The sequence below is a fragment of the Mus pahari genome, chromosome 9 (genome assembly GCF_900095145.1).
Source record: "Mus pahari chromosome 9, PAHARI_EIJ_v1.1, whole genome shotgun sequence".
NCBI lineage: Eukaryota > Metazoa > Chordata > Mammalia > Rodentia > Muridae > Mus > Mus pahari.
Window position 1 is genome coordinate 84120266 of NC_034598.1, and position 27731 is coordinate 84147996.

A 27731-nucleotide genomic window follows, 5' to 3' on the forward strand; every position below is an offset into this window, starting at 1 on the left:
GAAGAAGACAACAATTCCACAGGAAGACCAAGAGAATCAACTAACCTGGACCTTTGGGGGCTACCAGAGACTGAACCACCAACCAAAGAGTGAGCATGGGCTGGACCTAGCTCCCTGCCCCCCCCCCACACTCCCTATATATGTAGCAGAGATACAGCTTGGCCTTCATGTGGGTCCCCCAACAACTGGAATGGAGGGGCTGTCCCTGACTCTGTTGCCTGCCTGTGGATCTTGGTCCCCTAATTGGCTGCCTTGTCTGGCCTCAGTGGGAGAGGAAGCACCCAGTACAGGAGCAGGAGCGCAGGTGATACCAGGGGGAAACGCCCTCTTCTCAGAGGAGAAGGGGAGGGGAAGTGGGGGGAGGATCTTCTGAGGGAAAATTGGGGCGGGGCTGATATTGGCATATAAAGTGAATAAATAATAAATAAATATCAAGGGCCCTGGAAGGAGTTTCTGTCTTCAGGACTACTTTCCACTCAAGTGATAATCTGTTCTGAGGTGGACCAGACGTGTGCTGTCACTCCTGGGATGGAAGGAGACTTCTGGCTGGGAGTCAGGGCTCCTGAGTCAGAGCAAAACTGTTCTGACCTAGGTAACAAAGGGACTTTGAGAGTCTGGATGGGGCTGTGACCTGGACACATGCCTAGGGGGGAGGGTAGGGCTTTTCTAGTCTTGGAATTGTCAATTCTCATGAAAATGCAAACAACTTGATCCCTTTAACTCTAGGGGTGTCCGAGAGTTGCAGCAGATAGCTCTAGTAGTCAGTTTTCAAATGAAATTTTATAGCATTTTTTAATTTGAGCTATAAAGGTAAAATTTACACTGATTTAATTTGGCCTGCCCCCTCCTCCAACCCTTGTCTTGGGGGCAAGTGGGGTTTTAAAAACACAATGAAATCATATCCACTCACACTTCCATAATAACTTCCTTATGCAACTAATAGCCTTCATTAGAAACCTTCTTCACAGGAAGAGTTAGTGATGAAATACGCCCTAGTCTTGAAAACCAGAGCGTTGTTATCCAGAGATTCTTGCTTGCCCTCTTTACTTTTGTATAATGTGGCTTAAGGGTATGTGCTGGGTCTTAGCCCTGGGCCAACCGCAATTTAAGGGTGCCTGTGTCTCAACAGAGCGAAGCTAGACCCAGGTGTCAGGCTGATTCAATGAGAATGTATCAATTCGAGGCCTGAGAAGCACTTAAAGAGGCCAGCACAAGAATGCTTGCTATGGGTGCCATCCTGCTTACAGGGCTAGTGTAGAGAGAGCTAGATTCTGGTCACTGGGGTGTAGCCAGAGCTACACAAGGTGTGTGGAGTTGGAGCTCTCCAGCATCAATGGTGCCTGCAGAGAGTGTCTGGCCAGATGAAGAACCCGAAACAGAGCGTTCTGGGGAATGTGTGTCTGTACTTTCTCCTTCTGCCCATCCTCCCTTCACTTCTTTCTTTCCGATTAGATGAGGCACATCATTCAGGATGGCCTGGGAGAAGACCTGAGGGGCTGTGGGAGCCCTGCTGGGAACTAGGAAGGACACAGGCAGGGGGGGGGCTGCTACCTCACCCAACCTCTCAATCCTCTCCAGTTGAGTGGAATGATGGGGGTGGGGTGTCCAGCCTCATTCTCTTCCTGCCAGTGATTGCTCCTACAACAAATGCAAGCACACAAGTGGCCTGCCATCCATCTCCCAGATCACCCTCTGCATCTGTGTTCACACCCAGGGAGCAGGGCCCTATGACAAACCTCCTTTGTGCTAAGCTCAATGGGGTACCAGTCTCCAATAGTGCCTACAAGATGCTTTTGCATCACAATAACAAGACAAGTCCCTCGTGGGTGGGTGGCTTTACAGTTTGGTGCAGGGCCACACCAAGACCTCTGATGACAGTGTTGGGGACAGGGGTGGCAAAGTGCTATTGTTTCATTTTTGTCCTTTCTCAACTAATTGAAATTTCCTGGGACCTCTAGAACTAACTGGATCTTAGGGCTGACTCTCTCTTAAAGATCTGCCTCAGAGAGGGGGGAGGGAGTGGAAGAGGGAAGAAGGATTGTGATGGGGGTAACTGGGGGGGTGGGGTGGTAGTGTGCTGAATGTAAAGTGAGTAAGTAAAAATAAGTAAATATAGACTAGGAAAGAAAATCCGCCTCAGAGACATCCTTTCCTTTATGTTAGGAATGACTTTAAGGGTCTGAATTTTAGCTCCCTTCTCGGGTAACCTAAGTGAGCTGCGAGGCTCTTTACAGAGTACATTTTCGAATTTCAAATTTCTTTTTTTTTTCCCAAATCAATCGCATCTTGGAAAGACATCGTTACTTTCTTCCATCTAAATACTATCACCCAAAGTTTTCTCCTGTCCACCATAAAATATGGCTTATATTGATACTTTTAAAAGTATTTAGAGTATAAGTACTAATCTTGCATATTAATTCACTTACAGTTCTTACTAATGCAAAATACACAAGCATATAAAAGCTGATAGATGAAAGTTGATAGATATGATATCAGTATTGAACCAGTGAGGAACAAAAGCCCATTGCAATGAGAAAGTCTTGCGCATGTCACGAGGAAATGTGAGGGGGCCCAGTTGAAATTATAGTCAACGTCTGATCATTACTCCAGCTTTTCAGTGAGGACCACTAAGAGTCGCACAAGAAAAATTAGGAACATATAAGCATGCAAACATTTCAAGCTCTAATATTTAAAAACAAAAGTTTCCCCGGAAAGGGTAGCCAAGAAGCAGTTAAACATTCTAAAGAACTATTCTCTGTTTGTTTCCAGGTTGGGGATGAAGCTCAGGCCTTGGTGCACGCCAGACAGACACTATCGCTGAAAACAGCCCTGGTCCGAGGGACTAGATTTTGAAAAAACAAAACAACCTCCCACCCCCACCCCCCAAAAAACACCCAGAGGACATTCTTTATCTATAAATTTTGTACAATCAATCTAAATGAAGATAAGTGAACTTATCTCTTCAGTGGGAATATATTCCTGGAATTGAAACAATTTAAATCCTGATCATTTACAAGTGGTAATTTATGTGAGGTAGTTTTCTTTGCAATGCTAAATGATTCATCTTCTGTCACATATTCTGGGTCTTTAAGGAACAAAGTTAGGTTTGTTGTTTTTTGTTTTTGCTTTACAAGATTAAAACTTTTAAAAACCAGGGGTATATGTGTCTGAGTGTGAGCTTTTGTGTGTGAATGAAGGTTTCTGTAGCGGCTAGGACAGGCTGCTGGTCTCCCCGGAACTGGAGTGACAGGCCCTTGTGAGAAACTTGACATGCTAGGATTTTAACATGAATTCTTTGAAAGAGCTTGTTCTTAACCACTAAGCTATCTTTCCAGCCTTCAATGTTAAGGATTTAATGAAAGATGAGTTCTGTTATATTTTAATTCTGCACAGAGATGTAGAGGAGATTCTAGGATGTTTACAACGCTATTTAGTTTAAGTACGCTCTGTATTTAGTGCTGGACATAAGAGCCCATCACACATCCTGTTAAGCCAGTGATATAATACTTCCACAGATTATTCCACGATCCAAATACTTCCAAAAGCTGAATAAAACAGTGTTAAACTCTTTTCTTAAAATTATACATATTGAAGCCCCTAACTTTCCCCAGTTCCTCTGAATGGGAGAGTATTTGGAAACAGCATCTTAGAAGCACTTACTAAGCTATAACGAGATCAACTATAGTATGACCAGTGTCCCCATCAAGGGGATGAGCACATGGATGTCAGTGGCTGGGCACTGACCTTGGGAGGACACAGTGCACGTGACCATCTGCAAACCACGGAGACCTGCCTCGGTCTGGACTTCAGCTTCCAGAATGGTGAGCATGCGTACTTGCTGTCTGAGCCCCAGTCTAGTGTCTTGGTCATGGCAGCTCCAGTGAAGTAACACATTTCACTAAGCCAACGCTTGCTTTCTCCCTCCGACCTTTGTGCCTCTGTTCCCCGGATGCGGTTTCTTCTTAATCTGCTAGTGTGGCAGGCACAAGAACATCTAGGTCTCAGGATAAGGATCTGTTTTGTACAAATACACCTTCCCATGTGTATCTCTTTTTAGTCTGCACAGGAAACTCATCCTGATTCTCCTAATCCTATAGTTGGAGTCTCCAGAGCTTCAATCTCCTAGGGATGGATCCCTGCCTTGGCTTACCAATCCTCCGTCTCACATACAGTCAGTCACACCATGTTAGAACTGTTTCCATTGTTGACTTCTTCACAAAAGCCCATGGATGGTATGAAAGGTAAGACTCACACTGTGGCCCAGAATTTGACACCTAGGATCTAGTTAATTTGTTGAGTAAGAAACATAGTGACACAACTCTAAAACAAAACAAAACAAAACAAAAAAACAAAACAAATCATAAAATCTGTGGGAAGAAATGGATATTTATTCCTGAGTTTATTATCGGGGAAGAGGTAGAAAGTGTAGAAGCAGAGCCCTTTCCAAGTAGAGAGAGCTGCATCCTGACGCAGACTTGGTTAGGCAAATGCTCACTTGGGGGAAGGTATCAGGGGGCAATTGTTAGCGCCTGGTTTAAAAACAATGCCCTCCTTGTGAAGTTCGGGAACCAAAGACTCAAAGAATACTTCATATGCGGCTGAGAAAAAAAGTGCACAGTCTGAGATGCAAACGTAACTACTCATCAATAAACAGAAGCGTGAGAAAATGGTGAGCAGGCAAGCAGACATGGACTCACATGTCCTGGCTTCTCCAGGTCAGCCAAAACCCAGGCGCTCATGTTAGTGGTTTTGAAGAACCAGCATGCCTCTATCTTCAGCTTAAAAGCCATCTTATAGTAAAGACAAAGTAAGTCCACTCCTGTTGATGGCTAAACCTCTGTTTCTCAAGGACTGAGCTATGCCCCACCTGTAACCTTAACTACCAATGGTTCTTTACTGCCTGTTCCAGGAAATGCAATCACGGCTTTGTTTCAAAAGGCTGTTAATAACCATCTTGCAACCCTACCTTTGTTTCAAAAGGTCACATGACTACCTGGGACTACCTTGTTAAGACCACCTTTTGTTATGGTGACCTTGTCATATCTGATGTGCAAACATATCTTTGTTTTCGGAGGTTGTAAGGACTAACCTGTTATGATCTCACTTAGTCTTAGTCAGGGTTTCTATTCCTGCACCAAACATCAGGACCAAGAAGCAAGATGGGGAGAAAAGGATCTATTCAGCTTACACTTCCACATTGCTGTACATCACCAAAGGAAGTCAGGACCGGAACTCACAAAGGGCGGGGAACCTGGAGGCAGGAGCTGATGTAGAGGCCATAGAAGGGGTGCTGCTTACTGGCTTGCTTCCTGTCGCTTGCTCAGCTTGCTCTCTTATAGAATTCAGGACCACCAGCCCAGGGATGGCACCCCCCCACAATGGGCTATGCCCTCCCCCACTGATCACCAATTGAGAAAATGCCTAACAGCTGGATCTCATGGAGACCTTTCCTCGAGGGAAGCTCCTATCTCTGTGATAACCTCAGCTTGTGTCAAGTTGACACACAAAACCAGCCAGCACATCCCCTATTTGGAAACCCCCTACCCCTGAGCCATAGAAGACTCGTCTTCCTCACATCTAATGCTAATTGCTCAGACTCTAATTTAGGGGGAAGACATGAATAAAATTGCTTGCTTTAATTTGGCCATGATGATTTGAGTCAGTGGTCTTCCTCCTCCCATCTTTGGGATTTACAGTTTGTGGAAGGAGGAGTCACAGGGCACTGGAACACAGGAGGCTTACTATGAGATGCCAGGTGACAGGCAACAGGAGACAGCTTCTGCTTCTCATATGGTACTACCCTGACCTTACACGCTTGTCCTCTAGGGGAAAAAAAAAAAAAGAAACTAGCTAATGTAAGAAACATAGTCAGTAGGAACCCAAATATTTAGTCACTGCAGAACAAGCTGAAAGAAGAGAACTTTCATGTTTCAAACAATGAAAGAGACCCTGGCAGTCACAATTTGGCAAGTTTGCAATATTGAGAGCAATAATAATAAAAAAAAAAAAGCGTAACATCCAGCGGTAATAAACCCAAAAGTAATAAAAAGCTGAGCTTTTATGAAGGGGGAAAAAAAAAAGGCACACCAAATTTGATTGCTTTTCAGATAGAATTACAAGATGGCTGTTTTAAGGGAGAGGAGCAGATGTGATATATTTGAATTTTATTAGAGCGTTCGGAAGAACGTCTCGCACAATTTCCTTCACAAAACACAGGGACTTTGGCTTGCACGCAGACCGAGGGCATAATAAATGATGGGAAACAACAGCACCACCAGTCTCCCTCGAGGGAAGGTCCTACAGAGGTGACAGGGTTCCCGTTTGGGGTAGACTGAACAGCTTTTCTTAATGGTCTGTGAAGAAACTGTAAGAGTATCAGACAGGAAGCATGAAGATTTATTGGACAGGGAGTGGAAACTTGTTAAAAAAAAAAAAAAATACCCACGCTTGGAGCAAAAACAAGACCTAACTGCTTGGCCAGAAGAGTAAATGTATTTGGAAGGATATTTAAGTAGATATAAATGAAAGGAATAACTAAAAAGAACCCAGGAGAAGCAGTTTTCTGTGAACTCAAACTGGAGGAGGTCTTAATAATCTGTGCCACATGCTGATGAAGATGCAGTGTATCTACTCGGGCCTCAGTAGGCTTTTGGGATCAGAGGGGCAAGTTTTATTCATTTTTGGGTCTAATCATCGTGCTTTTTAAATAGGTTTGGCAACACAACTTTCAGAGTTTAAATGAACCATCCCGGGGCAGAGACAAGAGGTCTACAGTTCCTCCGAGATGGGATCTGCGCTTTGAATCCGGTTCTGCCGCACTGACTTCTGGGTAAATGGGCCCTCTTTGGCGCAGACACGGCAGCCTTGAAGAGTTCTTTGAGCCGTGTAGAGATCTGCTGCTGTTACTACTACATTAAGTCTCTCCTCAATGTTAAATTTAAAATCACTTAAATAAACGGTTCTGGTTTTGCAGGTTCTGAAGAAAGATGACTTCTCCCAGACTTGACCACTCATCGGTTCATGAATCTGGAGTAAAGTTGTAGTCCTTCTTACTGAAGTGATGGAGCAGTGGCCTGGGGCCAGTTCCAAGGGAACTTATTCCAGTTACTTCACATTTCAGTGCCCCAAATCCTTGTCTTAAGAGGGATAACGTTAGCGTCTACCTCATAGGACTACGAGTTAATATTATGTAAAGCTCACAGAGAGCTGTCTATAAATACTAGCTATCCGAAATAGACTCCCTGTGAGTAGCCAACAAATTTGAGGGATAAATTTCAGAGGAAAAAAAAATTTTATATATAGCCCTGGTTGCTCATCAATGACTGTGCACTCAAAACCGAAAAAAAAAAATGGATTTCATTTCATTCAGATTACATAATTGAAGGATGAGCCTCCAAAGCAGACCATGAAGTCTAAACGTCTGAGATAGGGAGATGATTCTAATCCTGATCTATCTCCTTAGCTGTGTGCTTTTGTGCACAGTGGCTATATGGCTACAGGGTAAGGATGCTTCCATGTTTGCAACCTTACAGCATTTGTAGAAAAAAATGGTATGAAAGATTTTTTTTATAATAAATTCACAAGGCTACACAGACCTTAAAAAGGAACGTTAAGAGTTATGATAAGCACTCCTTATGGTGACAGCGGCGCGACCTTCAGACCAGTGTGTAACTCCCCAGAACCACAGAGGAGTCCCCTGGATACCTCTACCATCTGTGGACCTCAGACCTCGGATCCTTCTCCTAGCCTCTGACCTTGCTCATCCCCACGTACATGAGTCACTAGCCTCTAGCAATCCTGTCTCCCCGTCTGTCTTTCAGATCCGTGTTCACAGCTTCCTTCTGCATAAGCTTACTTGGGTACGGTCTTTGCTCAGGAGGAGAGGGAACCGCTCCCCCCTTGTCCCCCCCTTTCAATCCGCTCCTCTGTTGTCGCAATAATCTTTCTGCAGACCTGGCTGTGTAAATTCTCTTTGTTTAACACCCTCCCCCACCCCACCCCCGCCACCCCATGTTTCCCGTGCCCTTCGAAACAGGCCATGGCACAGGCATTGACCTTTGAAGACTGAACCCCTTCTGACCTCAACAGCTCCCCACCTTTCCACTCTGCCCTGAAGCACTATGGGCTCTCAGGAATGCCCCCGCCCAGATGTTTGTGTTTTAAGACATGCACCGCCCCCCACATCCTCTTCCTTACTTCTTGCCTAGGACCCCAAGTCCTATACATCCGGAAGGTAGCCTTCCTGATCCCCTCTCTGCTTTTCCGTCTGCTTCATTCATCTATTTTGGCTTTGATTAAACATCTATGAACAGTTGGGATGGGTGGGGTGTTCTTTCTCTCTGTTGATGGCCTGGGGCATATCATAGGCTCTTGGGTATATACTGAAGGAATTGACCTAGACCACTCACACTTGGAGGGACTACATCTACTCTTAAGGGGTTGTGATAAAAAAAAAAAAATAGCCTTGTTTTGTGATCAGCAAATAAGAGACAAAAATGGCCTATAAAAGGAGGGCAATGGTAACATTACATCCACCTCACCACAATAAGCTGAGGAACTGTTACTATTGCAAAGGACAACTTGGTGTCTTGTGGAGCATAAGTTCTGCTTCTGTAGTTTATCTGGCCTGGAAACTGGGTTGGCTTAGGTCAAACTTTATAAGACACCATAGATGTCAAAGGAGGGACTGTATTAAATAAAAATAACAGCACAGGATAAGGAAACAGAACCACACCGACTCTTGCCAATGACAAACGCATCCACACCCCACTTCCACTTTGTCTCTTGAATGATTTCCCATGACTAGGAGGCTGGAATCCAAGAGCCTCAGTTCTCACCCAGTTCTCACGCTCAGCTACGTCATTGGAACCTCTCACTGCTACTGCACTGAGTGGGCTTCATGCCTTCAGCTGCAGTTCTCAATGAAGCTCACCCCAATCCTTCATTCTTTCCTTAAGTTTCCCAAGTGAACTCCTGATCATTCTTGAGTACATGCCATAACTCCCACATCCTCTGGGGGACCTCTCCTGAGATCACTCTTCTATAAAGCTGACATCCCTGCTCAGTGCCACTGATGTACTTTGTGATCCATTTGGTCACAGGGCAGAACATAGGTACATTGATATCTGTCACTTTCTTTCCTGTGTGATTTTTTTTCTAACACAACAGGTCTTCTATGACATGGTACCCTGAGATCGCAGTATAATACCTGGCCCATGCTAAGAATTCAAATTTTGTCTGAGGCTGTTGAGTTCACATGGGAGAGACCGCTTCCTCAAAGCCTAAAAGGTTAAACTGATCTTTGGTTTGCTCTGACAGTGAGACATCACTAGGAGGAATTAAAATGATCATAACTGTACAGAAATCAGTAGCATTATAATAATCAGTAGCTACAAAGGTACCAAAAATTTTTAGGTAAATAAACAGAAAGAACAATCACAGAAAATAATTATCTGGTGATCTTAGGGTATAGGTATGAGTCACATGGTATTTGTAGATCATTTTCTTAAATGTTCACCGAAGCGTTGTGAAAAGCAAAAGCAACCTTTTAGAAGTGGCGTTTTGCACCAGGTATTTAAACTCTGCCTTCACTGTGAGTTTATTCAGAGTAATTGCACAATAAAGAAAAGCACTTGGCTTCAGGTCACTATGCATATATAGCTAAATTATGCAATTAGATGACATGTAATTAACCAGAATCGCAACACAGGCAATCTGAGGGGGACAGTTAGGGTCTGAATGACTCATAAAAACATTCCGTAGTTCAGTGCTAAGCCAACCACAAGGACACTGAACTGCAGGTGACCCACAGTCTAACTAGTCCCTCGTGTGACTAAAGGGATAACAGGACATGGTCTCCGAGACAGGGCAATGTCTATGCAAATTCTGCCCAAGGAGGAGCCCACATGCATCCTGATTCTAATTATCCAAATCTTGCAACAAGACTGGAAACCTCCTCAATCACAGCACAGCCAACACTCTCTGGCTGACCCCGAGCCAAGAAGGAGAACGGAACCTCAGTAAAGCTTATTTTAAATCTATCCAAAGAAGGTGATGACTCTAGGCAGTGCAGCAGGTTGAATCTTGGTAAGTGTCCGCTGTCCACATTTGCCTTCTTCTTCCTTTTCCTTCAACGGCTAAAACCTGAGAAGCAGGAACAGCCAAAGCTCAAGGTTGCTGGGACTTTTGTAAGGCCTGATGTTTGTAGTCGGCGTTTTGTTTTGTTTTCCGGGGTCACTGATTTTGTTTGCTCAGGTAAGACATGAACCTGCTCCGTCTTGGAAAGGATCCCAGATATGGGTAAGAAAACATCCTTTAGGAACTGCTCGGTTACCACGATGCTTCCCCCTCCCCGCTCACGGTCCTCTCCCCTCCGCTAGCCCCTCAGCCTTTCATGTGTCTGCAGAGAATTCTAGGACCCGCAAATAGAACACATGACATGTGTCCATCAGCGTCTGACTGGTTTTGCTTGATACAATGGTCTCTGGCTGCCTGCCTCTCTCGTTGCTTATGGTGAAAGAAAACTGCATTGTTTGCCACATATTTTCTTTATCCATTCATCTGCTGACAGGTACCTCGGCCGATTCTATAACGCGGCCATTGGGATTAGTGCTGAAGCAAACCAAGTATGGAAACGATCCTTTTTATCTTAAAATACTGAGAGGGGAAAAAAAACACCAATTTCTCCTTTTAACTATATATTGATTCCTTACTCCCTGACCCAGACTCATTGGAAGTACCAAGGTACAGAAGTCCCTACATGCCTTTAAAAAGCTTCCTGTCTGCCAGGGGGATTAAATTCTCATTCTTCATTCCCTTCTTCAAAATGTCTCCAGTGTATATGATTTACTCTGATGCTTTAGGTAATAGTTATTTCATACACTGTAAACCATAAATACATATACATGTATTTTTCTATCTCCAGTTTCAATCACCATCTTAAACTTTTTTTCTGGTAACGCAAAAAACCTTGGTTGAAAATTCCATAAGGGTATCTGCAAGCCGTCTGAGAAGATGGGCCACAGAAATATTTAAATATACCAGCTCATAGTCTGGGAAATTAAAGATAGGCTTCAGGCACTCTGAATATTGAACAAAAGGGTACTTATTAATACACTACCTGGCAGCAGAATACAAATTATTCTTTTTTGCTTTCTTTTTCCTATAATGAGGATGCATGATCTGTTTATAAGGAAGAGAAAGGTATTTTAGTCATAAAAGATGGAAAAATCCTTGTTCTGGGTTTTAGCCAGTCTGGCTACATTGGGTAGGCTGATAGTATCTCTTTTTTTTTTTTTTTTTTTTTGAATCCTTAAAGAGACCATCAGCCTGAACTCCAAAAAGGCCCACCCAAGGGCTCTGCAGACAGCAAAGTCTATCATAACTGGTCGTCAACTCATCTGTGAGGAAGCCCCTGGAGCGGGGCGTCTTTGTCCTGCCTGGTGCTAGAACTCAACGTGTAACAGGTCCAGCCATCCTGCCTGTGTACAATTAGAATTCGGAAGGAGAGAGCAGGGGTTCTGGAAGAGGGGATGGGAGGCTGCAGGCACACAGAGTTCTGAGAGTTTTTATGGAAAATAATGTCATCGTTTCCGTGAACAAAGTTAAGGAGGCCGGAGGCACAAAGATGAGGCAATTGATGTAATAACCAGTAACTTTATTCAGCAATTACTGTTGGTCAGAATGTCTCTTACCAGAAATGGTGCTTGGACCATTGTCTCATTGTCCCATCAATAAATCCAGTCTACTCTTCAGTTTTCATATATGGTGTCTTAGGGATCCTAGTGCTGTGATAAAGCACTATGGCCATAAAGCAACTCCAGGATGAACGGACTTCTATCAGCTTCAGCTGAGATCTAGCATGAGAGGAAGTCAGGGTAGGAGTTGAAGCAGAGACCATGAAGGAATGCTGCTTGCTGGCTCGCTCCTCATGGCTTGCTCAGTTTGCTTTCTTATACAGTTCTGGCCCACCTTCCCAGATTGCACTGCCCACAGTGAGCTGGGCCCTTCCACACCAATCATTAATCGAGGGAAATGTTCCATAATCTTGTCTACCGGCTGATCGTATGGAGGCATTTTTCTCAATTGAGGTTCCCTCCTCTCAAATGACTCTAGCTTGTGTTAAGTTGATACAAATCTAGGCAACCCACAAGAAAAATTTAGGAACCTAAGTATTTAAATGAAAAAAAAAAAGTCAACAGAATCATTATTGAAGCTTCTTAAATGCAGATAGTAAGAAAGCAGTTCTAACAAATGGGGCATGGGTTCACCCAGCATCTGATAGAGGTGCCCACTGGTGCTGTGATGCAGTATTCAGCCACTCTAGGTTTGCTTCAGATATTAACTTCTTGTTCAGACAGTAATTTTGCAGATCCACATGGTCTTAACTTGGGAGATACATTGTCCTCTGGGGACTAGGGGGGAAAGGCCTGTGATAGGTTAGGGATCCTCTTAAAATAATAGCTTTTAGAAGCTTTAAGCCATTACATTTATTTATTTGTTTATTTTGTGCATATGCACGTGTGCGGGGATGGGAGTGGGGGGAGGGGCTGGGGGGAAGCACACATGTCCTGGTGTGTGTGCCTGCCCAGTCTGTAGTTATGTATTTAAAAATAAATGCAATTACATGTATGTATGTAAGTGTGTATACCTGTGTGTGTATGTGTGTGCATGTGTGTGTGTGTGTGTGTGTGTGTGTAAGTATAACAAAAATTAATAAAAAAAGAGGCCATGAATTTGAAAGTCAACAAGCAGAGGTAGAAGGAAGGACCCGGAAGGAGGGAAGAGAAGGCAGATATGATATAATTATAAGCTACCTCAAAACGGGAAAGAAAGAATTTTCAAAAATGAAATTAAAAGACAGAAAAGAAAAACAAAAAGTTCCCATTTTAAAGAAGAACAATTAAAACAATGTGGCAAAGACAACAGCTGGAGATACACAGGGTGCTGACAGCCCATTCACATACAAAGCACCTAACACAAGAATGCCCATACAAAGGAAGCCAGCAGTCGTCCAGAGCTAGCGTTTGGTAATGGTATTCCCGATGGAAACAGAAATATGGTGGTGCATGCCTGTGATCCTAGCAACTCAGGATGCGGGAGGTTCGGGGCAGGATTGGTTCTTGTGAGTTCAGGGCCTGTGTGAGTGTGGTCATTTAGTGTGGTCATTGTGAGACTAAGATTTTGCTTTTAAGAGAAAGGAGGGGAGGGGAGGGAAGATGCACAAATGCACATGTGCGCCCGCACGCATGCGTGAGCACACACACACACACACACACACACACACACACACACACACACACACACAAAGACAGAGACCCTTAACAAGAATGCACAAGTGTACCCAGCTTTAGAAAATGGCTAGGTTCCTATGAAATCCTGTATAAATGTTTTCTCTTGAATTACTGAAGGGGAGGAAAACCCAGTGAAGACTTACAGTAAATTCTAAATTATAACAAGAGGGAGATTATCTTAAATGTAAAACAGATATCTGCTCTGACTGTACACCCCAGAAGGCTTTTATTTTTTCTTCAATTTATTAAAAATGAAAACGGAGGCAAAGTAACTTCATGCTTAGCATTTAAACACTGCACTGGTAGCTAAACAGGTGACACAAAGAATCCTAGTGTTGACTGTTAAACTGCTCTGCGTATTTCCCAGCCTCGTGGTCCACATCCAAGATCCATGCCTTCCCCAGCTTTACTCAAGACTGCAGAGATGCAAAGCAATCAATCATTGCGGGTGGCATTTACAGCTTCCCAGGCAGAAAGAGCTATGTTTGTATTGACTGTAAACACTTAATTAGTAGGTATTATTAAAATGCAATTTTCCATATTAAACTGTTTTCTACATAAGCTAGCTTTCTGGTGTGCTGACTTGTAATTTCGAGGTTATCTTGAGTTCAGCCAACAGATGGGTAGGGATTTGTCTGGTTCTCCAGGACATTCCCTCTGGTATCACTGGGAAAAAGCATCTAAACAAATACTTTCCACCTTTTTCTCATACATGATTCTCCTGTAAGTGAAGTCTTCTAAAGACTACCTTGGATGCGAATGTTACCCATTGTGATAGCTCTTGTTTTAAAGGGGGACTTATATCATACTATCTAACACCATACAGCTCATGGTCTAATTTCAGACATGCTTCAAATGGGCAAGGGTCAGCAGACACCTTTTTACACTACAGCACAAAACACTGTTTTGACCTTTTATGTAAAAAAGAGTACTTTGATCCACCATGTATATTCTATCCTGTGTGAGCTTCAGCAGTGTTATGATGGGTAGAAAATAAATCTGAAGTACTTCATGAAATTCCTTCCATATATTATGAAGCAACCGAGCCAAGGAATCTATGAGATCCAAAGAAATATTAAGGAGGAAAGCCAGGACCAGTTTTCCTTTGCTTTTATAGAAATTCACTGATTGTAATTTAAGTGGCAGATTTCTCTTCAATTGTAACTTTTAAAAAAAGACCTTAAACAAGACACCACTGCTACTTATGTAACACTGTGCTGTGTTGCAAAGATTCCTCAGCTCTGTACCAACTGGGGTTGGAGGAGGGAGGGAACCGATACATTCTGTCAATGCCTTTAAAGAATGTCTTCAAAATCACCAGCAACTTCCAGGTGTCAGCTACGGTTTCTGAGCAATTATGCTCCTGGGGATGATGGGTGATATACAAAATAAGACTGTTTTTTTTTTTTTCTCCCAAACACTCAGACAACTTCCTGACATCTGAATGGATGGCACAGCAAATAGAACATCTCTCTTGAACAGGAGCCGTTCTGTGTGCTGCGCAGGTATGGTGATGCTTTTGATGGTGGTCAGCCAGCTGGAAGGATGATCAAATAAGCAATCTAGCTGTTGCTGCTGTGCAAGGAAAATGAGCATATACAGTGGCAAAGATTAATAATCGCTTTTGGAAAGGATTGGGACAAGGCTGCCTATGTGAATTGCCACACACTTTCCTGTAAGAGCCCAATAAATGCATTTGTGGTCTGTTGAATCATTATAAATATGGCATGCATTAATATTGGATATAAATAATTGTCACTGAAAAACCATCCACCTCATGCTCTGAAAAAGCTATAGAGATCTGCCTTGTTACCTAGCAACTGGGCAAATAACTGCCATACTGCAGAGGGAAAAAAAATCCTTATTTTTCAGGTAGAATATTCATAAAACTGCCCAAGAAGGTGTTAATTAAGCCAAAGCATATACCCTAGTGCTGATTATAAAAAGTCATGTCTACCTATGGTTTATGTTTTTAAACACCAGGAGGCATTGAGACTGTCAATATTTAGATTTAGGATTTGAACTGGCAGCAGACAATAATGTTCTGTTGTTTTGTAAGAGAACATCTCGCCATCATGACTGATTTCTCACTCTCAGTACCTCGAGGACAAAGGCTTCCCAACAACCAGCAAGCTGACTTCTATTAAAAGCAAGGCTCTTGCTTATGTAAAAATGCAATTGTAATTAGTTCATTGTATGGGATCCCAAACCCTTACATTTCATACAATAGACTAGTGTGTATTAAATTCGTAACATCTAAAGGGATCTGACTCAGTAGCTGATCTAAGTTCTGTTTCTGTTTTGCTGAAAATCTGAATTGTAAGATTGTGTATAACATTTCTCCAAAAGAGAAATAGGCTTAGTTACATGGGTTTTGCGATCTAAAAGTCACCCAAGGCTAGTCTGGACTCCATTACTTTTGTATAGAGGAACCTTACTCTAGCAACATGGCAAGGGCTTATATCCAAAAGCCTTCCAGGTCTGTGTGACCTGGCTGGAACACAGACAGGCCCTCAGCACACATAGAACGAGCCAGGGAATGAGAAGGAGACAGAAGACTAGAATGGACTGCCAGAGTTAGTTTGAGGCCAAGCAGAGAAATTCAGTGAGAAGCCCAGAGAAGCCAGATGGAATCAGTCAGCTTGGAGAGGAGCTTGAGTCAGAACATCTGAACTGAACCAGCCAGCCAGAGTTCAGAAAGAACTAGAAAGGGTGAGCTTAGTGAGAAGTAAGCCTCCCAGATGACATTTACATGTGGTGAATAAAAGTTACTTTTACAGGTTTCTGATATACAAGTAAGGAAATGTGCTACCACAAGGAGAGACTGCTCTGTGGGCAGCAGTAAGGGCTGCTCTTGACTTCCAAGGTTGTCTTACAACGCTTGTGACACTTCTGTCACAATGCATGGCGCTTTATTTGTGCTCATTTACAACGCAAAGGCACAGTTCAGAGATGCTTTGCAAGGCCTGGCATTGGTGGCTCACACCCACCATGCACTCAGGAGGCAGAGGCAGGTGGATCTCTGTGGTTTTGATGCCAGACAGCTCTCTCTGCTAAGTTTCAGGCCAGCCACGGCTGTGCAGTGAGACCCCGTTTCAGAGAAAATGTGCTTTAAGATACTGCATGAAATTGATAAAAAAAAAAAAAAAAAAAAAAAAAAAAGTTGAACTATGCCAGAGAGAAAGCATTGAATCTGTCCTACACGTCTCATTGGTTTTTGAGTTCCTCTGAAATTACTACCTAGCTTACTCTTCTTGATTGGAAGTATTGTATTAAGTGGGGTAAATAAATCAGATTTATTGACCAACAGAAGAATGAAAAAAAATCATCTGAGTTTGGTGTGGGTTTTGTGAGAGGGTTAACAATTGACAAACCCCAGTATTATTATCTTGAAGATAAACAGTTGTGTGTTCCTTTTAATATAAGAAGAATGGAAATGTTTTCTATGGCTGTAAAACCTACCTTTATTTACTTATTTAGTATTTGTAGAGACAGGGTTATATTAGGCTGAACTGAAATCCAGTTCAGTATTATGTAGCCCATGTTTGTCTGGAACTTATGATCCTTTTGTCTCTACCTCTCAAAGCGCAGGGTCTACAGGTTCAGCTATACATATGTGTTGTTGTTTTTTAAACAAGGACTGTATATAATGTATTTCATTTGGCTTCTAGCTCTGTAACCAGGTAAAATACACACAGGAGTAATGGCATTTGGCTGACAGGAAACAACAGCCACTAGTAGGTAGTTTGCCAAAAGCCACACCCACTGATAAGTAACTGAAAGAAGCAAGGAGTGATTTTTCACTTCAATTTACAAAATGGTATGCTTTCAAATTTGAGTGAAATCATTTCAATTAACATATAGAAGTTTGAGTTTCATTTGCTGGAATGCACACACACGGTACACAGAAATACAACCGCAGTTCGTTGTATTTGAGTGACCATTCAAAGAAGTCATAAATGAACATATCACAAACTGGTAACACACAACAGCACGTTCTTGATTCTTTATGTTTTGAGCACTTGCGGATTATGGCAGTCATAAAAGTTGCAACATCTGCCCTAAAGTAGTTGATGGTCTCACAGAAAATACAACACAGATGTGCATCGACCAGAACAAAGGTACAAAACCCTGAGGGTTTCCAAAGAAGGGCTGAGAATAGGTCCATAGTTACCCTCTGAGTGCTGGGAGAATGGGAAGGATTTGAAACACTGTGAGCAAAAGCTTGAGGAAGGGCGTATGGCAGTGGTCCAGCATCTCCACTGTTTACATCCCATGCCCTGTCATGCAATGCTTTCTTTACCCTTCCACAACCATTTGCTTTAGTAAGTACCACAATTAAGACCTTTTTGGACTTCTTGATGAATATGTACAATTTAAGAGAAATTATCTTGAACTTTAAAGTGAGAAGGAAAATTTGCTAATTCATTCCAACCATTAACCTGATTCATTTATATTAAGAGATGTCAGACACTTGCTAGATTAAAAATAAGTTTACTCTGAGGGCTAAACAGTCCATATAAACAGGTGTTTCTGAATAATGGAGGTTTGTCGTGCACACCCCTGGGTACAGGGTTATATTGTAAATGTGTATCTAGCATTCCTGAATTTCATGACTGGTAGATCCAACCATATGCTTGACATTTTTCACAATGACTCTAAGTTTCTCAAACTTAAAAGCTTAACCCAGAACTCTTGATTCTCTCCACCCAAGCGCAGTCTGCTATCACCCATTCAGTTGCTCAGGTGAAAGACAGAAGACCCATTGGGAACTCTGCCCTGTCCCTTGTCTTTCAAAGAAACCCAACAGCAAGACCTGTTAAAGTCAGCTCCAAAATGCATGACGTTATCGGATTACTTCACAGAACATTTTCTTTTTCTTAAATTTCTAGCAAAGATGAGAAAAATAGTAAGTGTTTGGGGAAGGGAGGAAGGGAAGGTGGGAAAGAGGAGGAGGCCACAGCATGAGAGAGGGAGAAAGACAAACAGTAACCACTCAGACACAACCACCATCCAAGTTGGCAGGCAAGGAAAGAGGCAGAAGGTTCTAGAGAGGACGAAGTGGCTCCGTGCTGTTTTGTTCCTAACCCTGTTCATACTCCCTAGAGAGGTGAGTCAACACAATTCTGAGAATTCTCACTAATAATCCTAAATTTAGAGAAAAGTATACTCAGTGACTATTTTAACCCATTTCTACTTTCTACCAAGGAGCAACAGAAACACAAAGTTTGAGGGGAAAAAGAAAACCCAAAAGAAGCCCACTCAGTGCAACTGCAGACTTCAGGGCTGTCCACTCTACTCAGGGGAAATTCACCAAGTCCTAGGTTTAGGAACCTTCATCTAAGTATCAAAAAGATATTCCTGGCGTCTCCTCCCCACACTCCCAAAGTGGAGAGATGAAAGCTGGTAACAGAGGCATTTAACAGAACCTAAGAAAAGCACAGGGCATCCAACCAGGGCTGCAAACTGCCTGACCTGAGCCATCGCTGCAATTTCTTTGGACTGCAAAGTAGCTGGGGAAGAAACCACAACTAAATGGGTTCCCCCAAAAGGTTGGGGGAGATGCAAGAAGTTGCTCACATCATGTTTAGGCACAGCTGCCCGGGCACCAGGGAGAAGAAAAGAAATAGCAGGGCAGACGATGGATGCATCAGTGTTTGAAAGAGAAGGTGGATGAGGAGGAGAAGGAAGGGGAGGGGCAGAGATGGGAAGAAGAGAGGGAGGGAGGAAGGGAGGGAAAGAAAATACATGGTAAAGGTGAAGCTTAGAATTTTGTGCAGCTACACAGAAGGAAATTCTTGCACAAACTTCCCACCACAAGAGAATGCGTTCAACAAAGAACTGAACCTTAAAGGCAGAAGAATGAAACGATTTGAATGTGATGAAGAAGGCTATTCCAGACCCCAGGATACAGTGAAGGAGCAAGCGGTATGTTTTAGAGTCCATAAGCTATTTAGAAGCATCAAGAAATTAGAGTAGACACTTCTGCAAACTGACTTGCTGACAGAAGAAAGCACTGACTGACATACTGGGGACAGAGATGAGGGTGACGAAAGAGTAGGCAATAAAGGATCAACCAATGAGGAAGAGATGGAGACAAAAGGCAAGAGGAAGAGAATTATGGCCCCAAGGGAGGCAGCAATATGAATGGATTATAATACATTCAAAGACATGGTCACAGCTGCACCAAGCTTAAAGAGCATGCCGTTCTGGTGGTGACACAGAACCTCAAATATCTAGACACTCAACTGCACTACTAGGCTATACTCAGAGAACCTTCTAGATCTCAGGCAGAAAACTCCACCATTTACAAAGGGCGACTACAAACTGGTCAGTATTAAATATTATTGACCATTGACCTGACGGCTGCAAAATTGCAAGGGGAAGAGAACGTGGCAGGAAAACCTCAACCTCGGGCACACTATTGTTCAAAAATAAAAGCACCTGGAAGACATCTTCAGACTGTTAGGAAACACACCACTCAGAAATGCAGTATCCATGATATTCCCTGACACTGATACAAAACTCCCAGTTAATGGTGACATTGAGACAAGAGAAGAGCCAAAGAACTTGGTGGGAATGGAGAGGGTGTGGTAGGCTAAAGAGGCACCGAGACTCACAGGAGAGTCTCCTCCGCACCAGCTCCCCCGCCATTCCGTCATATTTCCATCTTCAATATCTGTGAGTTTTTCATCATTTACACACCATTTCCAAGTCTGTACCACTGTAGTCACAACTACAGATTACAAAATAACTGTTGCGAACGCGGCGAATGTAAGTTAATTTAAATGTAATTGTCAGCCAGGAAGGGAGAATAGGCAGTAATAAGTCATTCAAACCAGAGAACCCATGTAGTGTGTTTAAAATTGGGATGTGTGGTATTTATAATGAAATACCTTCAACCCTAAAGTGTGTTTACTATAAATCTAACAAAGCTTAGCTGGTGGGGCTCTTTACTTACAAGGGTGGTGTGTGTGTCTCTCTCTGTGTGTACGTGTGTGGTCATTCAATGTTGTGTGACTTTCCCTATTCATCACTACCTTACTTTTTTGAGACCAGTTCTCTCACCGAACATAGCATTCATTGACTGGGATAGGCTGGCTGGCCAAAAAAAAGCCCTCCCTCTAGGGACCCACTTTTCCTTACCATTTCCCCCCATACTGGGAATACAGGCTCCGGCTGCTGTAGCCTGCTTTTTCTGTGGGTGCTAAGGATTTGAACTTGGGTACTTAGGCCTGCAGGGCAAACACTTTAATCATACAGGTGTCCCCCCCCCCCCCCGCCCCATACCCCTCAGCTTGTTTTGTAGTCTCTGGAAGGGATCACACTGCTGTTATTTTTGAGGAGTTGTAACATATACCCCATTTTCCCGACAAGGTTCACAATTTGCATCGCTTGTCTATAGACATCTTAATCTACCCCTGCTCAAATCTCCTTTCGACCCCGTTTTTAAACACAAGGGTAACTATTTCAGGAAATAACTCTTACAGTAAAGATAACATTTACATACATTTTTCTTATGGCCATTTTTCTAAACACAAGAAACTAATTTTGATGCTTTTTTCTCTTTTAATTTAATTTAAAAAAGACAGCATCTGGAGCATGATTCTATCTATCTATCTGGGTATTCATCTATAAGTACGAATTATATGTGGAGAAATGACGCTTAGATGCTCATTCCTAAGTGGTAAAAATTTAAAGCTATTTAAGGAAGGATTTGTTTATTTTATTTTGTATGTAAGTGTGAGGGTCTAAGTATGGCAGTACATGTGTATAGGTGCCCGTAGAAGCCAGAAGGGGGCGTCCCAGGATGGCAACTGAATTAGGTCCTCTGGAAGAACATCAAGAGTTCTTAACTGTTAAGGCATCTTTCCTGTTCCTTAGGATAATTGTTTAAACCCTTTTCATTACGTGAATTTCCTAAATATTGATTATTGTCATATTCCAGACATTTCAAAGATAATAGCGACTTTTCCTTTGAAAATGCCAATACATTAGCATCTACTAGTAGAGAATTATTTTCCTCATCATGTTTTCAAACGTTTTTCAAGATCTCTTCTGAGATTTCCCACCTCTCTTCTCATTTTGTGACCACTAGCCCACCGCTGTTCTTCACTGCTTCCACTGCTTCCGTGGTCTTCCACATCTGGTCCCTGGCATGATCACACCACAACCAGGGTATCCTTTCCAAAGGAAAAGCTATCAACAGCGCTGCCTTACACGGTCTGCCTCATAGTTTCTGCAATAAAGACCAGACTGTTTGCAGAGATCGGCAAAGCTGACCTGAGTTGACCGGGATCCAGCCACACTGAATTGCCCTCAGTTTCCAAACACACTGCACTTGTTCCCTGCAAGGGCTTCACTGTGACCTATGTCCTTGGCCTGGAGTGCACTATCCCTAGGTCTCTGCCTGAGCAGGTGTTTCTGGCAGGCTCTGAAGGGCCCTTTCTCATGGCCAGTCTCTGAACAGCTTTCTAAACAGGGCATCCTTCCCCACCACCGCTAGAACACTTCATCTCACTACTTGGCTTTCAGGAAACACACACACACACACACACACACACACACACACACACACACAGAGAGAGAGAGAGAGAGAGAGAGAGAGAGAGAGAGAGAGAGAGAGAGATTGATTCTCAGCTTGAAGAGGAAGGCTGTCCTTGGAAAGCTATCTTTTGAGATGGTGTTTAGAATTCAGAACATACATTCTTTCTAATAAGTTCCAGAACAAATAGTAACCATCGAATTTAGCCCACTGAAATCTACCAGATCCACAGCAGGCTCCAATTATGCATGTCAGCAACAAAATACTAGAAAAAAAAATCAACATGATGAATCACCACTAGGAAAAACAGAGTCTAAAAGAAACAGATCAACTTACGCGAACAAATTATCATTATCTTTCATAACCTGAGGACTTCGGCAGGCGGTCTAAAGGAGACCTTGGGGCATTTTTAAGGGCGACTGAAGTTCTTCATCCTGGGTTGTTTGTTTGTCTCCCCCCCCCCCGGGTGTAAGTTCATTTCGAAACTCACACGTTTTGGCTCTTCTCATCACAGACCCATCCCTAGTACCACTGCCAGTGTTTCTCAGCCACAGTCCTTGTATAAAAATGGAAAGGAGCGCGAGGAGGAGGAAAGGTCTCTGTTGCAGCTCTGGGGGGCAGACACTGCAGGAGTCAGGGAGTCAAGGGATGTGTGTTGCAGCTCTAGGGGGTAGGAGACTGTGGGCAGAGTCAGGGAATGGGCTGTGCAAATGCTACCAGGGCTAAAGCCAGGAGCTGCAGGGAAGAAGCCGGTGATATGTGGTCATGGGAAAACTGAAGAACTCTTTCTGCCACCCACTGGAAAATTTCATCTTCCCAGACAGACTGGCTCTTGTCTGGAGTAGCTGTGAGTGGGTACAAGGAGGGAGAGCTGGTTTGTAAATAATGTTGAAACTTGGGAGGGGCGGGACCCTGGATTTCTAATTTAAGGCTTTGTCCCAAATTTGGTTTGGCATGAGCTTTTATGACTAATCTACCAGTATGGAGAAATAGCATCATTCACATCGAGAGTACCAACCAGCCACTCTCTGGGAGAAACTGGGTAGACAATGCCTAGCTGGGCCTCCCATTCTGGAAGGTCTGCTAGAGTGTAGAAAAAAATAGACACACAAAATAGTACTAAGAGTCCAGAAACACTATAGGGTTCCCCCCTCCCCTGGGTAAATGAATAACGAGGATGGAGAAAACATTTTTATATTTTATAGGTACATGTTTATGACTTCCTTATTTTTATTTTATGTGCATGAGCAGATTGCCTGCATAGATGAAAGTGTACCCTGGAAGCCAGAAGAGGGAGTCAGATCCCTCAGAACTGGAGTTAGAGGTGGTTGTAAGACACCCATATGGGTGCTGGGAATTGAACCCAGGTTCTCTGAAAGGGCAACCAATGTCCTTAAACACTGAGCCATCTCTCTAGCCTAGTTAAACTCTATGTTTCTAGACAATAACTTTAACACGCTACTGATTTCTAAGCGGCACAAGACACACCCTGGTCTGTTGCAGGCATGACTATACACAAGTCATAACTGAAATGGCAAGAAGCCATAAAATACAGTTATGAAATACATTATTCTAACTGAAATATGCTCTAAAATATTCCCGAACCACAATTTTCTATAGCCAATAAAATGGCTTGGTTTTTAAATGGCTATAAAACCTAGCCCTGTCCTATGCTAATGGAGTTATAGGCATGAGATTCATCTAGAAGTATGGCCAAACTGTGCTGAGAGAACCCAATAATTCCAACCTCTTCCTTATAGCTCAGAGATTCCTCCATTTGGCTCACTTGGGTATCTAGGAGAATCCCAGTGTAGTTTCTGATTTTCAGAGCAAGTTCTTGGAGTCCATCATCTGGGCTCCAGAGTGTCAGCTGAGTTACACTATTGCCAAACTCCAACAGGGAGGTCTTCTTAACACTCATTAAAACCACAGTTCTGTTAAAAATGTACAAAGTCTTTAACAACTGGGGAGAAGAGAACATGCATTTCTGCTTCCTGTGCTTCAACTTTTATTTTGGTCCTCTCTGCAAGTCCTTCAGGCCTCACATCAGAAAACCACACGCAAGCCCCTGCTCAGTAAAAATTGGAGAGATTTATCAGACATAGAAAAAAAATTTTGAGAACTAATTTCAGATTCTCATCAAACAAGCCAATAGACTCTCACTTAAAAAAAAGAAAAGAAAAGAAAAAGGCATGACTCAGCTTAGTCATATTTTGACATCTAAAAAAGAAAGAAAGAAAGAAAACCATCATGACTTCATGAGGGAAGAGCAAAAGCCAGATGATCAGGAGTGGCTTACCTCTCACAGGAGAATTATAACAAAGGTTAATTTTTACATGAAAATTAGATCCACACAAAAATAGACCTCTGCAGCAATGTTACTGACAGTTACACGGGAGGATGAACACGTCCATGTAAATGTTCTTTCTCAAGCAATTTATTAAATCCATTGCCCATGCTGCCCTTTGAAAATGGCCATTTCACAGAAACCACGTTAACACAAGAGTAAAGCCACTGCAGCTGAGGAACACTGTCACTCGAAGCAATGTGCAGGTAACATTCCCCCCCCCCCCCCGGAAGTCCCCTTACTGATGCGTGCTGTACAATTAAATCTAACGACGAACATTTATGTTTTGTTGTTGTACACGGCCCACAGAAGGAATAAAAATAAATAAACAAAACCAAAAACAACACCCCCCCAACAATCCAGGTAGTCAGTGTTACACCTGGATTCTGTGCAAGAGCCTGTTAATTGCTGGTGGCCTACAGCAGACCCGAGACTTTGATTGCTGGTAGTGGCACTTGTGGAGGTCACTCTCCATTGACTGTTATAACAGCCAGTGTGTGGGAAACGAAAACACTTGTGGAAGAGCAAATGTTTTACTCATGACCATGAATGATCCTCGCCAAGCGGATCTCCTATTTAATTTTGCTAATTGTTCAATCCTCCCAAGGCAGTTTCTGGAATGATGGATCTACCTGTCACCCCTGTGTGGACACCAACATCTGCTCAGAGACAGGGACCCCGGTGAACTGTACCTGGTGTTCCCACTGATTGGATGAGTGCCCGAAACACAGAATTTCAATTTAGTGTTTGGAGACCGTGTCTGCCTTTCAGAGAGAGAAAGGATAAACGTGATTCCAAATGAATAGAACTCAAAATTAAGTATTTAGTGAATGGGGAGGGCTTGGTATCGAGCTGGAAAACACCTGTGAGCATCTTCAGGAGGACAGCAGCAACATACATGTCTCTCCTGCATGCATGGGCACATGTCTGCATGCTATCCTATATTAGGATACGCAGAGCACTTTAAGCAAATACTACTTTAATAAAAGCAGTCCTCTAATCTTTCTCATCAAATGTATTAAAAGCAGTAAACAGACAAAGGGGGGTTACCACTGATGACTGCGTATGAATTTGGTTAAACCTGCAAGCTTTGAGACTGTTAATCACCAACTGTTCAGTGATTATTTTAGATTGTTGACCAATGAGTACACTCCTAGTCTTGGAGAAGAACATTACTCAATATTGTGCCTTATTGGATCTGTATTTTTAAACCGTCTTAATGTCAATTTCCATCTGCAAACAGAGGTAAATAGCGCTACTCTCTCTGGTCTCCAGTAGGGAATGCAGCAATATGTAGCAATGTTTTCAATAAGTCAATCTAATTGTTATTGTTGCAAATAATGAGGGAAAAAAAAAAGTATTGCTTCTACTAAAAGCAGAGAGGTCCACCAAGCAAAGAAAACCAACTCGGTAAAATTAAGTTTGGCAATTAGCAGGTGCAGAGCAAAGTTCTCATCTTCCAATAATGATATGATGGATCTGCACTTCCCCCTCCCCCCCACACACACATTGTATTTCCCCTGCATTGTGAAGTTGTGCTTGTGTTTGTCTTAAGCATCGCCCAGGCCACCAGTTAGCATGCATCTGTTTTAATTTCATTTGTAAGTCTTACTCCTTCCTGCCCCCTGGACCTCCTACACCTCAGCCCATGAGGATCTCTGTCATCAGATCCGCACCAAGCAGTTCTCAGGACTAGGTCGACAAGACAGAACCGAACACTTCAGAAGACAGCCCTTTGCGGTGGCTTAAAGCCAGCACTAGTCACTGCAGCCCATTTTGTCACAGAACTGTCAATACTATGGACTCAAATAACCCAGACACTACTGGCATCTTGTCGCAGAATCTCATCTGCAGAATACTAAGAACAAGCTTTGGAAGGAACTGCTGGGGTTTTCCCAATCACTCCTCTCTTCCACTAGGCTGGGAACTTCAAGGGGAAAACCTACCTTAATTAAAGACTCCTAGAGAGAAGAGCATAGGTCCTTTGGCAACTCGTGCCAACATTTAGATGCATTTTACCCTGGACTCCAGGTCTCCATGCTGTCGCATCATTACTATGTCCCACAGTCTGTCTTCCCAGAAGCAATTTTCCATACAGCCAGCACCAGAATACTGGTAAGCGTTTAAGAATAGTTAAGGATCCCGAGGTTCATTTGCTTTCAGCCTTGTGCACTTATGCAGGAATTTTCGTCCTCAAACTAACATCTCAGTGTTCGGGAAGAAAACCAACTGCGGTGATCTAGCCTTCCTGGCCAAGCGCTGAAAATGCACGGCTTTCCCGAGCCTCCCATTTATTTGAGGGACTCGGTATTTATAAACGGCGGATTTTCTTGGGGAAATAAATGAATAGATAAATAAGTGGCAGTACCAGCTTTTAAAAAGAAGCCCTTGATGGGCTCGGGCAAGTTTCAGCCTGGAGTAAGATGCCCTGCAAGTTACAAGCACAGAATTTCAGGTTTTAATGGAAAGGCTGACCCGACCTTCCTGAAAGCAGTAAACTGCAGTCTCTGCTGCTCTCCAAGGCATAGCTTGGAGGGTCCATGCCCACCTCCCTCTCGGACTGACCGACGCGCGCGCGCGCGCGCGCGCGCGCGCACACACACACACACACAAGAGACAGCAAGCTCATTTCATTGCCGACCCTGCCGGCCGCTTTTCCTGCTACTGAGTCTAGGAGACTCAAAACACACCTGACAATCTCATGGGTTGGCATGTTTTTTTGTTTTGTTTTGTTTTGTTTGTTATTTGTTTTTAAACAATGAAGACAAATGACCTTTGTAAAAGACAGGCTCCTGAAAGTCAAACCATTCAGAAAGACGCCCGGCACTTTACCTTTTCAAACTCCTCAGAACCCCAAGGTTGAGGAAAAGGAAATGGAGAATGAGCCCAGCTCCGGATGGTGATGGGGGTGGCGGGAAAGAAACAAACAACCAATAACCAAAAGGGGTTACAAAAAGAAAAAGAAAAAGAAAAAAAAGAAAAAAGAAAAAGAGAACCCCCCCCCACACACACAGTAGAGACCGCTAGCCAAGGCTGCCACAAACGCCCCGCAAACCGTCTCCGCAGCCCTTCGCGGCTTTCCTGCCGGACGCCCTCGGCTTCTGCCCCGGCTGCAGCCGCACTTCTCAGAGCCGCATCTTCGCCAGTGGGGGCCACGCACGGGGGAGGGAAGAAACCGAACCTTGCTCGTTCGCTCGCTCGCTCGCTCGCCCGCCCGCGCTGCCCGCCCGCCGCTGCTGCCGCGCGCGCCACTCACCCTAGCCGCGCGCCACTAGCGACGGCTGTGGGCTGGCCGGGATCCGGGATCCGCGAGGGCTGCCGGGCTCCCGGGCTCCCGCCCCGAGGACGCGGACGCGCGGCTCACGCCTCTTGCCGCCCCTTAGCCGTCGCCTCTAAGCATCTTCCCCCTCCTCCCCGCGGAGCCCCCTCCAGTGAACGTGAGCAAGCGAGGGAGAGGAGGGAGCGCGGCGGCGAGGGTGGTGGGAGAGGCGCCGGATTCCCACGAGCTCTCGGACAGGCGCGCTCCCCCCCGCCCCCTCCACGCCGC

At 43.7% G+C, this 27731-nt stretch overlaps 1 protein-coding gene across 12 annotated transcripts in view; it reads right to left on the minus strand.

Annotated features, from left to right (window-relative positions):
- Positions 1 to 27731, minus strand: part of Anks1b (ankyrin repeat and sterile alpha motif domain containing 1B) — a 1029892-nt gene that overhangs the window by 115112 nt on the left and 887049 nt on the right. The window contains exon 1 of one of the 12 annotated variants that reach the window (XM_021205761.2): positions 27017 to 27340. The exons of the other annotated variants lie outside the window; for them this stretch is intronic. The gene's annotated coding sequence lies outside the window, so the exon portion shown is untranslated. Of the gene's footprint in view, positions 1 to 27016; positions 27341 to 27731 lie in introns of those variants that run through there. 12 annotated transcript variants of the gene reach the window in all.